At 41.0% G+C, this 17,388-nt stretch overlaps 2 protein-coding genes across 2 annotated transcripts in view; one reads left to right on the plus strand and one right to left on the minus strand.

The window, feature by feature from the left end:
- The window catches only part of LOC106747296 (acyl-CoA Delta(11) desaturase-like), a gene marked incomplete at its 3' end in the record, with an annotated part of 38,103 nt that extends 27,423 nt beyond the window's left edge, over positions 1 to 10,680 (minus strand). The window contains exon 1 of the mRNA XM_014624691.1: positions 10,525 to 10,680. The remainder of the gene's footprint in view (positions 1 to 10,524) is intronic.
- LOC106747298 overlaps positions 1 to 17,388 on the plus strand; it is a 51,369-nt gene that overhangs the window by 21,066 nt on the left and 12,915 nt on the right. The gene's annotated exons all lie outside the window — the stretch shown is intronic.

The raw sequence follows: 17,388 nt of genomic DNA on the forward strand, positions 1-17,388 counted from the left end.
CTTCTTGAACTAGTGCAGGTAGTTCAGTTAAAAAGGACATGCCTCTTGTTCGGAATGCCACGGAGAGCGGGATTATCGGGCGGAGTGGAAGGGGAGCGAGCGCAGATTGCAACTTTTGGAAACCACCGCGGTGATACAATCCCATGAGCTCTTCGGCAATTTTAACGTCCACACCGCGTCTATTCGCGCCGTTTCTGGCCGTGCTTGTTGCTGCTTCCATTACAGTAACGCCAGTATTGTTGTACACGATTGACACGAATGTCGCGCCGGGAATCCCGAGAACGTTCCGCGCGAGTGTGCCGTTGTAACTTCGGCGTGTCGTCGCAACTTTGGATCGCTCGAATTCGAAAGTTTCGCCGCGGTATCGCCGGTGTTTAGAACAGTCGCGTTTTGTTGATCTCTCGGGGGTGCCATAAATCGCAATGAGAGTCCCGCGCGACATATCCGCGCGAGGAATAACGTCGGCACGAGATACCGTGGAAGACTATATCGGCTCTGTGTCTTATTTATCAAAGAATTTATTTCCGTAAAATACTTCCTGAGAGATATTGTATTGAGAGCTATGGGGCTTTTTGCATTTCTCCCGTGCGCCGTTTTTGTCACGGATTGCAGCGAATCATTCCTCGCTAGCGCGTACTTGCGCTTTCCAGCCCTCGTTCCATCGATTTCCGGCATCCCCGAAGGATTTCGCGCTGTGGGAAATTCGGGGAGGACAGATCGATGGCAAACTCACGCTAATAAGATAATAGTGATTGACGTTGTTCATTAATACGCGGACTGTTCTACATTACGTTCTACGGAAGAGGCATCGTATTTTCATGGCCGGTTTATCTTTCAGAATTCCCGAAACTTACGCGTGATTGTTTATACGAGGAGTCTGACAGAGGGAGACGCATCTACAGAGAAGAATTAACTTCCGCAGCTAGAAATCGTATTATAATATATTATAATATAATCTTATTATAATATAATATAATATAATTCTATTAAATTATATATTAATTCTAATTCTGTTTAGCTTCCATGCATAGCTAAAAACTAGCTCTGGTAAATCTTGGCTGTATTATATGGACAGCTAATTCCTTTATTCCGTGTTACCAATCAATATTATCTGGCTTTTGGTTATCGTGAATCATCTGACGAGGACGATTTACATCATGAATCACCGAGCAAACGCGGCTCATTTAGAGATGCAGAAGAGAATAAAACGGGGAAGGCGATATATCTCACCGAACGTATCGTTAATTCAATTACGTTCCTTCCTGTTGCGCGTACTGTCCCGGAGATTTCTGAGATATTTATAGAAATTAATTTCGGCCGCGTCTCGCATTCACGTCGCGTAATTTCGCTAACGAATACGTCAGATAACGCGGCGCGGCGGAAATTCGCGTCGGTAAAAGCGTGTTACTCGTTCGCGGCGCGAGCGACGGTCGTAATGTTAAATTGAACGTAGCCCGACGGATTACAAAGGTAAATAAATTTCGCCACGTTCACACCGCCGAAACGCGATCCCTCCCGACTCTCGTCGCCGTATCCTCATTACACTGTAATCGAGATCCGTAACGATAACGATAACGCGGCACGACGAAAATACGCCCGGCTGTCCGATTAGTTTCGCGAATACGTATTCGCAGCTCGCGTTGCAAAGACCGAAGGCTGCCGAGAGCCCTGCCGTAGTAAAAGGGTCTAGATAAGCGATTCGTCATTTGGCGGAATGATCCTCTTGAATTCCGAGCGGCTCCGCCGAGTTACCTCTCTGGGACTGTTCATTATCGGGGAGTAATAACATCACGTCGCGCGTCTTATACAGCCAACAGTCCCCGTTTGTACCCCTCCCTCCCCCCCTGCCTCCGGGAACATCAAGGCTAAAGGAAATGAACTTTCACCGGGGACAAAATTGAAGTGAAGAAAAGAAAAATGTCCACCCCGAGAACCGCCCTTTCTCTCTCTTTTTCTGAAAATACGCTCTCGTTTGGTCTCACCGCGCCTTAATCCCGCCGAATAATAAATCCGCACGAGTGTCGCCGGTTCTACGAGCCCCTGTAATTATTTTATATTTCTTCCTCCTATCTTCGAGATCGCGTAATATAATTCACTCGGTCTGCTTAGCGTTTTCGAGATAATCGTTCCATTTAGGAAGGCGAAGGCCTCGGCTTTGAAGGAAACCAACGAAAAGACCACTCGTATCGCGAGATGTAGATGTAGTTCAGCAGGTATTCCATGCGCCTGTCTCAATTCGAAATCCTGTGACAAGTGTGACTTGCGTATCCGATACTGCGAAAACATACACATAGGCGGGTAATACATAAGTGACCCCACTCCGCGGCCTGTTCGACAAGTTCGCGTTTTCCACGAGTTGCAGTTATAAATATTGTATGATGCAAGTTATAAATACTGAACGTATTCCGCTGGAAGTATGATTCAACCTGGGATATATTATATGAACCGCTGTTTACTGACGGTGCGTCCGCATTTGCGAATAAACCGTTTATCGCGATGACATTTTGCGACGGACAATACGTAACGTGGCGCGACTATTATGTAATCGGCCGTTTCATGTAAATCGCATTTACACGATCCGTACCGCTCCCTTTGGTATCGCGTACGGATTGTTTGTACAATGCTTTCTTTTGTCCGGGAATGCTCGCAATACCTGCGCGACAGCGAGGATATTCGCGAGGATAAAACTCGCGGTAAGCTAATCCAGGGCCGAATAGCATCCTTGACCTAGCGGGGGCCACGGTAATAATCTGGCGATCCGGGGGTGAGAAGCACGCGGTCGAGTTGGCGGCTTGTGGTTGATGGACTCTCCGCTCGGCCGGATACGCTCGGCGGTTATTTAACAAAAAGGAAAAGGCCGGTGTCGTGCCAAGGGGCGGAATCACGCGAGCGCCACGTCGAACTGGGGGACTGTCGACGCGCACGCGATTCAGGTGAAAATTTCGAATGTTGCGTGAGAAAGTCAACAACGCCAAGTGCCGAGCGCAAAAGTCGCCCGATGGAACGTATCGATGTGTGCCGCGATCGTTGCATATTATGCGCGCGAGGTTCATTTCCAGCGTCGCCTGGCATGCACGCACGCACGCATACGGAGAAAACGCAGCGGCTGCCGCGAGATGAAAAGAGAAACGTCGCGCTGATGTCGGTGGAGTTTGAAGCGTCCGAAAATTAAACATTTTGTTTCTAGCTTAATCTCGGTAAAAAAAAATATGAAAGAAACGATAAAATCGTGCAAAATATTAAGATAAAACGCCTGTTTATCTTAATATTGAAACGATAAAATCGTGTCAATATTAAGATAAACAGGCGAGAAAAATGGAAGAAGATTACACGCGCGCCAACATTTATACAAATTAAAATATCTACCACCCCGATAATTTGGGCAAACTGATGACAGTAGTTTTACATTTTTTGGAACGATACACATTAGAAAAAAAAAATAATTTATTGAAAACGAATGCTAAGATCTCCATAATTGACTGTCATTTGTTTGCCATCGGAACTCTCGATAGGAATTTTAATTTGTGTGAATTTTCGCGGACGCGCAATCTTTTTCGTTTTTCTTGTCTGTTTATGTTAACACATTAAGGGCGGGAGTCGTAGTACTACGATTTATCTCGACTGCGGCTTAAAGGCGGGAGTCGTAGTAATACGATTTAGCTCGACTGCGGCTTAAAGACGGGAGTCGTAGTAATACGATTTAGCTCGACTGTACCTTAAAGTTTTTATGATCACACAAAATATCGCCTGCTCTAGGCCGAAAAACGAGGCGGGCGGCCGCCGCGCTACCTAGCATACTTTCGTCGAGATCGCCCGCCGTTAATGTGTTAATATTAATACATTTTGCACAATTTTATTGTTTTTACCATATTTATATTTCTTTACTGAGGTTAACCTTGAAAAAAATTTTTCTAATTTTCACTTGAAGATCGCTCCAAACTTCGACCGCATCGCGCGGACCGACCGTGGCGAAGTCGATAGCTTTACGTCGATAGGCATACAGCAGCGAATTTCAATGAAATTCTAGCCAAAACCTGAAAAGTGCAAATTATGTACATTAAAATTATGTTATTATTAAATTATACATGTCATTTGTAAATAACATCCAGTCAACAAAGGTCGTTTGGATGCAACGTTTTAAAGAAGGTGATATTAGGTCTGTTCGTTTTCGCTGCACCACTGAACTAGTGCAATAAGTTGAAGTGAAAAAACATATACTTGTCTCGCTTCAACTTATTGCACTAGTTCAGCGGTGCAGCGAAAACGAACAGACCTATTGAAGTTCAAGACAAGAAACGCTCAGAGCAGCCGAAAAAATTTGACGACGAGGAACTGCAGGAGTTATTGGATGAAAATCGGGCACAGCTGCTGAAAGAGTTGTAAGTAGCTCTCGGAGTCGACAAATCAACCGTTTCGAGGCGGCTACATGCCTGTCAATAGCCAGTAATAGGCGGAAAGTGATCAACATGACAACGCTAGGCCGCATGTGGCAAAAACGGTTGAAGAAACATTGATAGACCTGGAATGGGAAGTTCTTCCGCATCCAGCATATTCCCCCAATCTTTTTTCTTCCGATTTTCACCTGTTCCTCTCAACACGTCCTGGAAGATATGGACTTCGCCAACCTCAGCGAACTCCGACAATGAGTCGAAGATTGGACCGCCTCAAAAGACAAATTTTTCTTTCGACGAGGGACCCAGCTTTTACTAGAAAAATAGCAAAAAGTAGTCGAGAACGATGGTGATCACTTTTATTGATGTCCGATTGTGACATATTATGAAAATAATAAATATTCCAAGTAAAAAAAAAAACGGCACGAATAATGCAATCCCCTAATAAATGTTATAATCGAAAGTGAAATATTAACTAAGATTAGAAGTAAAATCTTCTCTATTATCTGTAAATAGCATTTTGGCTGCTTTCTCTCGCTATTTATACTAGGAGAGATTTTAATTAGGATTCGCTGGAATCCGCCACTGTGTGGCGCAGCGGTGAGAAAATCGACGAGTTGAGAAAATCGAAAAAAAAATGTCGCGAGTCGTCGGATTAACATATATATTATCCGACTTAAAGTTGACGACTTATACACATTAACATAAGTCACGTTCATATTATTCAAATGACCCGATCATAAGTCAAAGTTGAAGCTGCGCTTAGACATGCATATTACATACAACATACAAAGCTAATGTCACGTCCGGTTATACTTGCTGGAAATATCGATTTTCATGATGAATCATTCGAAATGACGATTCGATATTCTACTTTTACAAGCAGAGCGAAATCTAACGCGACGTAAAACAATTTTTCCACGCGTGTACACGCTCGTTGACGGTAAAATTCAGCCGCTGCCCCATTGTTTTAAAGCGTTTGCTAAGATAATCTAATAACCCGCACACCTCTTTGCGGTCGTTACACGTGTCACGTTGCCGCACCTGTCCGGGCTTTTAAAGATATTTTTTCATATTTACGCCAGTCCCGATCAACGATTCTCTTTATTGCGTGTTTTTATCGGCAATATTCCAGTTTTGAAACGACACGTTTTCAATGAGCGGAAGATTACCGCGAATTTCGCTCCGGAATAAATAATGGTACAATCGCAGCCTGATAGAACGGTATAATTCGGTTGAAAACGCGAGCGTTCGCATACTTGAACGAGGAAACGATAATCCACGCGAGATACTTTGTATCGCTTTGCAGCCCCGCCGCGTTATCTCCGCGGCTCGGTTCAAACGCATTAAAATAATGTGTCGAAACGTATATTTCCGAGTGAATAACAAAGAGACGTATCCGGTATATATCGAAAATATACGCGGGAAATTTTCGGCGAAGGAAGGGGGATAAAAAGGAAAAAGGAAAGCGTAGGAGGGGAAGAGAGGGGAAATGAAAGAAAAACAGGATCGGTTTTGAGAGACGCGATGGGCGATGCGTGTCGCCGCGGCGAGTCAATGCATTCGGTATTTCCATGTTTCAGCGCGACGACATTACATGTTAAAACGGGAGCAGAGCCATTAAATGGATCGACTGTTGCGCGCGTCCAACACGAGGCGGTTGCTATTGTTTCGTTCAACTGTGTGAATGACACTGTAAAAGCGAGAACGCCGCGGCGTAAAGCGTCTAGTCAGATGATGCACGCGATTAGCGTAACGCCATTATAACGCGGCGATCAACTGTCGTATTACTTTCTGCTCGCGCTTCTGAGGGCTCCTTGTCCCGCTCGTTCAGCGTCTATTTTTCCTCCCGTCGTATTCTCTCTTAATTCTGCACATACACGTATGCATGCATATTTATTTTCTGTGATAAATTTTCCGCGTTCTATCTTCGAATAACGCTTGAAAATACGGCACCGGATAAACGATCGAGTTTACCCTCCTTCTTGATTATTCAAAATCGTTACTGATTCCCCGGCACTTCCGAGCGGATTTTTATCCACCTTCATTCCAGCTCAACTTGGAGAATCTCAATTAAAAACTTTTCCCCCCCTGTCTTGCGCGTTGACGCTGTTGAATCGAGATGTACAAATTCAACTCCGCGGCAGATAGCAAGCGTAGGGATGTTCGCTTTGAGCGTCCCTATGTCGAGTAGATTGCAAAATTGTAATATTTTGCCTCAATTATTTCATGGTTATTTTATTACACGTCCTGGCTGTTTCGCGCTGTTTTACTCCGATGTACGGCAAAATTATCGTTGTTGTTCATTCGGTTTTGCGCAGCGGAAATGACGACACGGTGAGCGTGGTGTTCATGTATATGTAGCAGAGAAATGATAAAAATGAAGATTTCATCAAATCCCTAAGGTAGAAAATGGAGATTTGATGAAATCTCCATTTTCATCATTTCCCTGCGACATATATACGGAAACAGTACGGAATTAACTCCGAAGTTAAATCAAATACTTTGTGTGTGTGTGTGTGTGCGTGTGCGTGTGTGTGTGTGTGTGTGTTTATATAATAGTCTTATCATATAAAGTTAAATCATTCAAAATTATTTTATCTTTGGTTGAACAAAATATAAGAAATGTGATAAATAATTCTCTTTAGAAGTAGAATGTGCAATAAGTTTTTCGAAGTTTCGATAGTCGGATCTTCAATAAGCGTAGAAATAAATGTAACCTTAAGAAACGAACCTTAAGAAACTAATCACAATCGAATATGAAAAGAATAATCGATTGGAATTAGTCAATTTCTTACGGTTTGAGGCTACACCTATTATATACCCGGTCTATAGACGGTATTCATAATTAGATCTTATATTTAAGACCTTAAGTTCATCTTCAGATGTTCACAGCCAATGAAATGAGCCATACAGTACAGTGAAAGTTTCCTTATTCGCGTTTTCACTATTCGCGGGTTAAAAAAATTGCGACACAGTTCCTGTATTCGCAGCTAAAAATTTCTTTATTCGCGGATCCAATCGGTATATAATCGGTATCCAAATGTAAAGGTGATATTTTTGTCACCTAATACGACGGCTTTACTTCAACCCATGGATCAAGGAATAATCCAGGCCTTTAAGCTTTATTACATTAAGCGAACCTTCAAAATCATACTGGACGCCATGGAAGTCGATCCTGATATGAACGTTATGCAATGTTGGAAAAAATTTGACATAGCGAAATGCATTGTTAACATAAAAGAATCGTTGGGAGAACTGAAGCCAGAGACATTGAAATCGTGCTGGAAAAAACTGTAGCCCGTTCTGACTGTCGAAAATGATGAAGAATCCGTGCAAATTCAAACTTTAACTGCAAACATTGCTGAAGTTGCGAATGGAATAGGATGAGATGACTTTGAACAGATAGAATCAAATGACATTCAAGAGTTGCTTGAATCGCAAGATGAAGATTTGACAGAAACCGACTTAGAGGAAATGTTAACTCCGCATCCCATTGAAGAAGAGGCTTCAACGAGTTCTGAAAAGGTGGTCTTTAACACGTTGACTGCCGCGTGCATTTTACGTGGTTTGCCCATGGCGCCAACATGAATTTCTTATTATGCGATGTATATTATGTTGAAATATTATTTACAGCAGATAAGGTGAGTTATATAATCGTGTTTAATGCATATTTCGTGGTGGGGGTCACCGGTGAGGCGCTGTAGACAATTTTTGCGATTTTAGGATGAAGTTAGCGATATTTAGTGAAATGTTCTGATGATGAAGATTGCATTTTATCAAGCAATTACGTACAGAAAAAACCTCATCACGAGTTAAAAAGAAACCAGGAAGTGTAAGGCGATTTTGCAAAGTGTGCTACGAAAAAAATTCAAAACAGCTAGGGAGAATAAGAGCAAAGAATTGCATTAAAAAGTGGCTACATATTGTGCCGACTGTTTTGGTTCACCTTTTCTTTGCCTACAGTGTTTCAATGTAACTCATCGCAGTGTGGAAAAAAAATAATATGTATATTCTCCTTGTATTAATAAAATTATTTTTGCATGTTCTGTATGGCATTAATTTCTTCAAACCATTAGAGTAACAATGGTATTATTAAAAAATTTATCAGTATCGATATTTACTCTAATTATGTATTTTTACTATTTGTCGCGTCGCCCGTCACCGGTGGTCCCCATGGCGTTGTAGCCAAGTCGAGCGCCGGCCACCGGTAGTCCCCACGGCAGTCAATGTGTTAACTTGAAAAATCTGAGTGAAGGCTTACGGATGGCAAATGAGCTTTGTGATTTTTTTATGAAAATTGATCCGTCTATGGAAAGAAGTCTCATATTTAAAAGGCAAATTATGAATGCCACAGCTGAATATCAATCTGAATTAAAAAACCTTTTTTAAAAGCGGCAAAACAAGAAAAAATTACTAAGTTCTTTAAACCCTTGCCTAAGCCTGACAATAATTAGTAACAGATATTGTTAAAAATCACTTATTAAATTTATTTTATTCTGATATTTTTTTTATATCTTGGAACCATGGAACGTATCCCCTATAATTCTATACAAATTACCATTCCATATCCACGGTTTCTGTATTCGCGGCAAATTTATGGAACATATCCCCCGCGAATAAGGAACTTTTACTGTATCTGAAAGTAAACTTAAAACGACCTTATATATAACATCCGACTACAAATACCGACATATGTCTTCTGTATATAGGAACGCTTGCCGGCAAAGATCGACGGTAGCTAATAAACTTCTAGCTCTTAAGGTTTTTGCGTAAATAAGCTTTTTACAATAAGCCGTTAGTCATGACGCGTAAAGTATGAAAGAATCTATCAATCAGAATCTTAAAGAAATGAAGGAATCTGATTGGTGGTTTTTTTATGCCTTATATGTTATTTATTAACACATTGCATGCGGGAAACGTACTTTTACGTTTTTTGCAATTTGTCACTAGAGCGCGGATCACGTAAAAGTATGTATTTAGTAGATTTGTGCTGGAGAGCGGGTATCGTATAAATACGATGGGCAAGTGTGTACGTTTTTTTTTTAAATAATCGTAGAGCATATGTTTAAGTGTAAACTAAGAAAAGTTTTGTTGAGAAAAACGAAGTAGTTAGAGATTTATTGCGATTATACTGAATACTCCCGCGAAATTCACGAAAAAACGCCCGCTACACGCGTAAGTCCGCGGCGAAATATACCCGCATGCAATGTGTTAAGCATTGTGATTAACAGATTATTATAGAGAGCCTATAAGAAATTTTTAATCGTAACCGTGAGTCCGTAAAATTGATCAATCACTCCTTGCGGTCGAAGAATAATCAATTGTGATTGACCAGTTTTCTTACGGACTTATGGTTACGACTAAAAATTTGTTATGTGCAAAGGTCTTTCAATGTTCCAGTCTTAATATTGTAAATTTACAGTTTACATTATATATCTCGAATTTTAAAATACTTAGCTCTTTTTTAATGCAGTTTGGAATGTAATCGATGATCAATCTGAATTAAAAAACCTTTTAAAAGAAACCAAGAAGTGTAAGACGATTTTGCAAAGTGTGCTACGAAAAAAATTCAAAACAGCTAGGGAGAATGAGAGCAAAGAATTGCATTAAAAGTTGCATTTAAAATTCAATGTATGTGATATTAACTATAAATTTTCAGTACTAATAGCGAATATCGGAATATAGTTCGTATTACACGTGCCGATCACACATTACAATATTATGTTATTTTAACAATGCTTTGAAATATTGTTAAAATGTTGTTGAAGTAATATTGCGAAATAATATCTTTGCAATATTGCGAAATAATGTCTTTTCAATATTGCAAATTACAATATATAATGTTACAGCGTTGCAGCAATATTATTGCAAGCCTCTGTGCTTTATGGGCTCTAATATCAATGCATTGCTAATCAATATATCGGTCTATCGGTACTATACGGAAAAAAAAATCAGCTTCAGATTCTAGATTTAACTATTGTAAATGTCATTTATAATAATACGATATATAATTTAATTTACAATAATGTTTGTCGCAGCAGTAAAAAAGTTTGCTACTGCAGCAATTAAAATTGTTTAAACTGCTCAAGTTGCTTGAAGTTTTAGGTGTCTATATGTTACAATTACTCACTTGACTCCGCTGTGTGTATTTCTGAACGCGATTAAATACTTCTTGCTCGTCAGCAGTCTCAATAACACATAAATGTCTCGGCCGAAAATGTGCGTGGAGTAGCTTAACTCTTCTATTTTATTAGTAACGGCAGTTACTTGTTGACAGTTCGCCTTGGGTCGGGTAAAGCCGCAGAGTGCAGCACAATCAATCCCTCACTGCTATTTATTATATACCTAAGAATCTAGAGGCGGAGTGTAAGACAAATTCGCGATAAGAGGAGGGGTGTAGTGCTGTCTCTTTCTACAATAGGGCACGGTGTCGGATGTTTCCGCCGCATATTCGATAATTTCTGAAAGATATATTTTATATTCTGTAACCTCCGAATTAAAGTAGATTAGCGCAGCCCAAAATTATACAGGACAGCATTTCTGTAAAAGTTGGCACAGAACTCCTTGAAATAATCATGAAACTCAGTAAAACGACATTCGATGGTCGAAAACTCAAAATGCGATCCTTTTTAACGTTTTCGAGAAATTGTTACGCTAGACTGTATACCACGCAAAATTCGATTATCTTCGGCTACATTCGTTACATAATTATGTAGCGTATGGGTGTATGGGGTTAAGAGGTTATGGGTTTAAGGAATTAAGAGATGAAGGGATTAAGATGTTAAGGGGTTCTGGAGTTATTGGGATTAAGTGATCAATGGATAGAGGATTTATTGTGATTTCGGGACTCTTTTTTGAAGTTATGAAAAATCCTGACGTGATGGGGTTAAATGGACCCCGAATTTGGATTCAGCGACCCCCCCCCCCCCCCAAAAAAANAACATATGATAGACATAGTCAGATCCCAGGGGTAATTTTGTGAATTTTTTTTGTGGAGCTGTGTAATCAACAGTGCCTCATGATAGAAAGAGACGATCAGCGAATGAAGAAGGAGATCGCTCTCACTCCCATTATCCGCGAATTAGCCAATCCCATTGCCAAAAACTTTATACTCCGTCCTTAGATTATTAGGTCCGTGCTACTCACCGAGTAGCCATATTGGATAGTTGTAGTTTACATTTACTAGTCACGAATTTACTAATCACGATGTGAAGTGATTCTATGCACATATATAACGGGCGTTTTCCATTTAGTGGCGCAAAATGATAAATGCATCATGTTGTTTTTGTTCCATATTCCATGAGCAACAAAGATAGGATGATGCTTGTGTCGACTTGTGTCACCGAGCGGCAAGCACCCATGAATGTTTTCGATTTACTCATTCAACCCGACTCTGGCAGCATTCCGATAATCGCTGCAATATTTTAAACTATAATATACTTTATGAACAATATATTGCAGTACTGCAACGATTATCGGAACATTGCCTGAGACGAGTCAATAAGTCAGAAACATTATAAAGAAAAAAGTGTATCTCCAATAACGAAATATCACGATGAATGATTGAATGCAGAAATATAGTTAGTTATATAAGTACAGGCACATGTATAGGAGCGTGTATGTGCAAATGTGGTGTGTGTAGGTGCGTACAACATTCAGGCACACATGAGATATGACTTCATAGTTATTAAGAAACAAAACATAACTGTTTTCTCCCTTTACTCAAGCATGAACTAACTTCCGGGGGACGTATAGGGGATGGCGATTGACTCGAGCACAGTGCTCGACGGGTCCTTTTGAGGAATAAAGTCGCTTATTCTTCGGCTTTTTCTTTCTGTCTGACACGGACAGGTAACCTCGTATCCGTGACCTACAAGCAACAGTCCGTAACCTGAATTGATGTGATTAGCATAGCGGAATGAGAATTCCATTACCGGTGCCACGACCCGATAACGAGATACAGCCGTAGTGAAAAACAAGAAGTCGTTTATTTTATTTCGCAAGCACGCTGAAAATTTTCCGGTGAAATTCACAAACACTCGGCGCGCCATAGTATCATGCGCGATATTAGATATGTGTATCGTACACATCCGCGGAATGTAATGGGAAATCGATAACGCGTCCGGCCTATGTGAAAAACTGTCCTCAAAGGTAACCTTTTATAATATTTTTAGAGATGGGAACACACTCTTCTCGTCTCGCCGGTATATTTAGTGTCGAGTCCGTTGAACAAACAAAATCGAGGTAGAATGTGCGAAGATTGTGTTTTAACACGAAGAAAACGATTAATCGCGCGTATAAATCGCGTGCATAATTTTCGCCAGGGTGACCAGCAAATTTTCGCGTCATACATGACACCATCGAGTGTATTATAAAAGTGGCACGCGCTACTTTTATAACACTTTTCTAACATTCCAATGTTATACGAACGTATATAATATTAGAATGTTAATGCTGAAGGAATTCCGATGTTATTAGAGAAAAAGGAAAAATATAGAAAAGCGTCGTCGTTATATTGGCGTGAGCGCGAATATTAATAGCTCAACTATTTTCAAGCCATCACGTATGCGTTCTACGCAAACGACGGATGTAGCGTTTTGAACGTCCTCGTGTTGCGAGAGACGTCATCTCGAATTTTACGCAGTGAAAGGACACAATGTACGAACGTTTCGTTGATAATATGCTTCTTTCACAGTCAATTTAGTACGAACCCTCTTTGCTGGAAATCGCGAGGTTACGCGGAACGTTTACCGAAATTTTAATTAGCGCCGTCTAATGACAGAAAAAAAACCAGCCTCCGGGAAGGCATCGCGCGATATATCATCGTTGACATATAGAAAATTAAATGAGTTTGCCGGGCAGAGTGCGCTCGTTTCTCATTAACTCAATTAACGAGCGCTCCCTACAACCTTTCCGCGCATTCATCGCACGCGCGCGAATGCGTGGCGCATCGTAGTTTCTCGCAAAATTAAATCTAAGCTCGCCTTGCCCACTGCGCCTACGATTAATTAATATTGGACAACTTATAATTGAATGTTCTACATACGTTTTTGCGGGCGTGTATGTCGCGTACAAGTCTCTGTTAAAATTATACCCGCCGCGTCTTCGTTTACACAGAGATACTTTTTTGGGTTTAATAAAATCTCTTTAATTAAACGAAATTTGTCTTTTGGGATGGAGCAAACGAACGAATAACTGATTCAGCAAACAGGATTGTTTGGTTTTTCAAATGTTACGTCCTGGATACCTCGGGAACAACGAATTCCTTCTTTTTATGATTGGGAAACAGACGGATTTGGGCAAGCGCTATTGTAAAAAGGATAAGATTAAACGCCGCCAAATGCGTCATGTGTTCCCCAACGCGTCTATCACCTTTTCCGCTTTCACACGTGATCGGCCGGACTCAGGCCTTTCGATGGGATTAGGATCTTGGGATCGTTTATGACATCCTGATAATGTTAGGAATTTTCCAGGCTATCCGTTTCCCAACCTTCCATATCCGTTTTCCACGAAAACTGCCCTTGTTTTGTGGATCAGAATGAACTTCTTACAATTCACTCTGTGGTTTCGTTTATTTGTTGTTTGTATGAATCGTTGTCGTCTGGTAGGTAGCTGTGGTCGCTAAATGGTATGTGATATTTATTTAACGCATGTGTTGTGATAACGCCTCGAGAGATCCTTGATCGCGACTACGTCTCGAGATATCTTCTCGGGTCGCAATGACGCCTAAAGATTCTTGGATCACGACTCGATGTTATACGCACGTTTGCACAAGTTCGTGAAAGAATCATATGTTCGCTGAGGCGGACGGACTCGAACCGACTTCGTCACCGCGTTCATAGCGAGTATAGCTGGAAGAAGAACGCTTATGGGCGGGTTATTGTTTCGTCCCTATGCGATAACGCGCCTTTGAGGTTTCGGCGCTCTAGCCGCGGCGTCGACCGCGGCTAAAGATCAGAGGAGTCGGCTCGTTCGAGTCCCTTCGCGCATATCGTATGTTTCTTAAGAATAAGCGCGGTTAAGTATAACGTTCGACTGTTATATCTACATATGTGTAGCAATATGAGTCTGCCGTGCGTATATATGTGTGCATATATGTGTGCATATCGCCCGTCTTTGATTATCTGCCTACTTAATCCTATGTCGTGCACGACTTCGCTTGTGCTACGTAACAGCCTTCATTGGCGATCGTCATCTGCCACTCCCCACAAAATCTTCCCTAAAATAAACCTTACTCTCTGGCCACTCCAGAGTCATTTTCTTCTTCTTCTGATGAGTAACGCGCTGTCCAAGTCGGGATCTCTTAAGTGAACTATTTCTCTCGGTATTCCGGGATCCCAGAAATCCGATACACCACGATCAACGAACCCATGTTCTACGTACCATTCACCACAGTCGATTCGCCTAAATCGTAAGTCTCTATTTCATATTTAAACATGACTTTTAATCATTTCAAGCCAATCTCCAATCCCACTTCACTCCTTAAAACACGCACATACACTGCGTAATTATTATCTTCCTTGTATTAGGTTGGTGCATATGAAATGTCGGATTCTTAAGTGATTGTATAAAACTGTATATCTTTCTTCAAAAGCTGTTTATTCAATCAAAGTATGCTCCATTCGCTTCAATACACTTCTCCCAACGAGATTTTAAAGCGTAGATGCCTGTCTTAAAAAAATTTTGGTCTTTAGAATTAATAAACTCTGATATCGAGTTTTTTAGACTGTCTTCATTTTCATGGTGTTTGCCTCTTAAAAACAGCTCTAAATGCTTGAAAAAATGAAAATCGGTCGGCGAGAGATCCGGTGAATATGGTGGATGCTGCAAAACTTCATATTCCAGTTCGTTCAGTTTCGCAATTGTTTTGTGCGATGTGTGCGGCCGAGCGTTGTCATGGAGCAGTAGCGGGCCATGCCGATTCACAAGCGATGGGAGTACAATTTGGTGTCTCAATATCGTTGTATGGTCAACTTTCATCCTGATAGCAAGTTCCCTCGTGGATACGGCTGGATCCGCTTCCACTAGAGCCTTCAGGTCATCATTATTCACAGACGTTTTGGGTCTTCCGCGCGGCTCATTTTGCAGTGAAAAATCGCCAGTCCGAAATTTTTCGAACCAACGCTGCACTTTCCGATTGTTAACCGTATTCTCCCCAAACGCTTGGTTTATGTTGCGTGCAGCTTTTGCAGCACTATTACCAAGTTTGTACTCATATAAGAAAATGACGCGAATGTCGGCAGAATTCATATCGGTAATAAACTCAAAAGAAATAAAAAAGGGAAGACCTTCGAGAAAACCTATTTTGTTGAAATGAGTCTCTGGCAATGGACAATACGAGTATGAATGAGGTTATGCCAAATACAAAAGTATAACGAAAACAAGGAGGAAAACGTCCGCATGTAAAGAGAATGCGACATTTCATACGCACCAACCTAATATTATATAATGTTGGTTTTCTCGCCATACCGATGTTAAACATTCTTGTCACGTTAAATCCGATTGTATTACATTAAGTTACACGGATTACTTTTCATATAATCTTACTTTAATCTTCATCTTTTATTTGCATTATTCCAATAATGCTGATTTATAAAAGTTTGTTTAATGTTAAGCCATCTCATTGTTTAATTTTAGCTAACTGTTTCATCTTTTAAATATTGTATCTTTTACAATGACTTTTCTCATCAATTTGTCACTATTATTAATCCATATGAGAACCAAATTATGTTATTAGTATAATTAATAAACTGTTTTATTCAAAATGCCCTAAATTTAACTAAGTTGTTATATTTATTCATTCATTTCCTTTCAATTGCTTCAATCAGAATTCCCCTTTCAACACTCTCATATGGTCCTATCCCAGGTAAAGAAATTAAGTTCTTTGACCTGAATAAAGGACCACCTAACGTACTGCGTAGTCGGAGTAAATGGGCCTCTCCGGTCTGCCGGTTTAGGCCTCGCGAGTGCGCGAATATGCGATGTTTGTTGCGTACATCCTCTTCCAGAACGTAACATGATTATATTTAATGCATCTCTAAACGTGGCTCTTATCAAAAACATATATACAAATTCGGTAGCTGCAATAAAAAATATTCATTATCCATATGTTAGTATAGCTTCTTATTGCAATAATTCTTTTTACAGATTCCAATCTCGAGTGTGTCGAAGAGACGTCTCTTTCTTCGGAATATAAATATAACTCGAGCTATATATATATAGATAATTCAAGTACGATAAATATTTTGCGATCCCTTTGCACCGCGCAGCCAATTCTGCCTCCCATCGACCTTATCAATCACGCTGAAGAGGATGTCGAATGCACGTCCGACGGGCTGATGTCACTTGATTTTTTTTATGTACTCCTCCAGGCTGACCATTTCTCCCCTATTGTGTTCTGAAAATGTACATCGCGTCGACGATGATGTATTAACTCACTTCGAGTTATCGCGGCCTCATCCAGATAACACATTCGATCGCGTGACGAATCGCATTTAAGAGTTGTATAATTTCTTATCTACAGATTCCGAATCGAGAAAAAAATCGGGGCGGAAAAAGAACGACGGATACACGACTGGAGATTAGCGGCAAGTATAATTCTCGACGCGTAGCTCCGGGAGTCCGGCAGGGCGGCTTGAAAATTCTCGTGCGTGTCGACGGTGGCGTACAGTCGAACGCACCTTGCGATCCTCCATCTGAAGGGACGAGACTGACCGGGTGGCGTGTAATTGGTGGAAATTGATACACACTCCCTTGTACGTCTCATCGGCCTTGTAAAGCGTACTTGCTGCGTGTATCGATGAAACGCGACGCGGCACACCTTAGCAACGTAGCGTCGTAATATCGCTTCCCGGAAACGTCTTTGTACGTACGGCGGTCAATTACGCTTCACGTCGCAGTGAAAGTCGAGGGGATCCGTTAGCTGCGTCCGTAAATTTTGGAAAATTGGCGGAACCCGACCGTTGATATCGTCAAGTCGGCAAACGACATATTA

The sequence above is a fragment of the Dinoponera quadriceps genome, unplaced genomic scaffold (assembly GCF_001313825.1).
Source record: "Dinoponera quadriceps isolate SergipeBrazil2010 unplaced genomic scaffold, ASM131382v1 scaffold2364, whole genome shotgun sequence".
In the NCBI taxonomy this organism is placed as follows: Eukaryota; Metazoa; Arthropoda; class Insecta; order Hymenoptera; family Formicidae; genus Dinoponera; species Dinoponera quadriceps.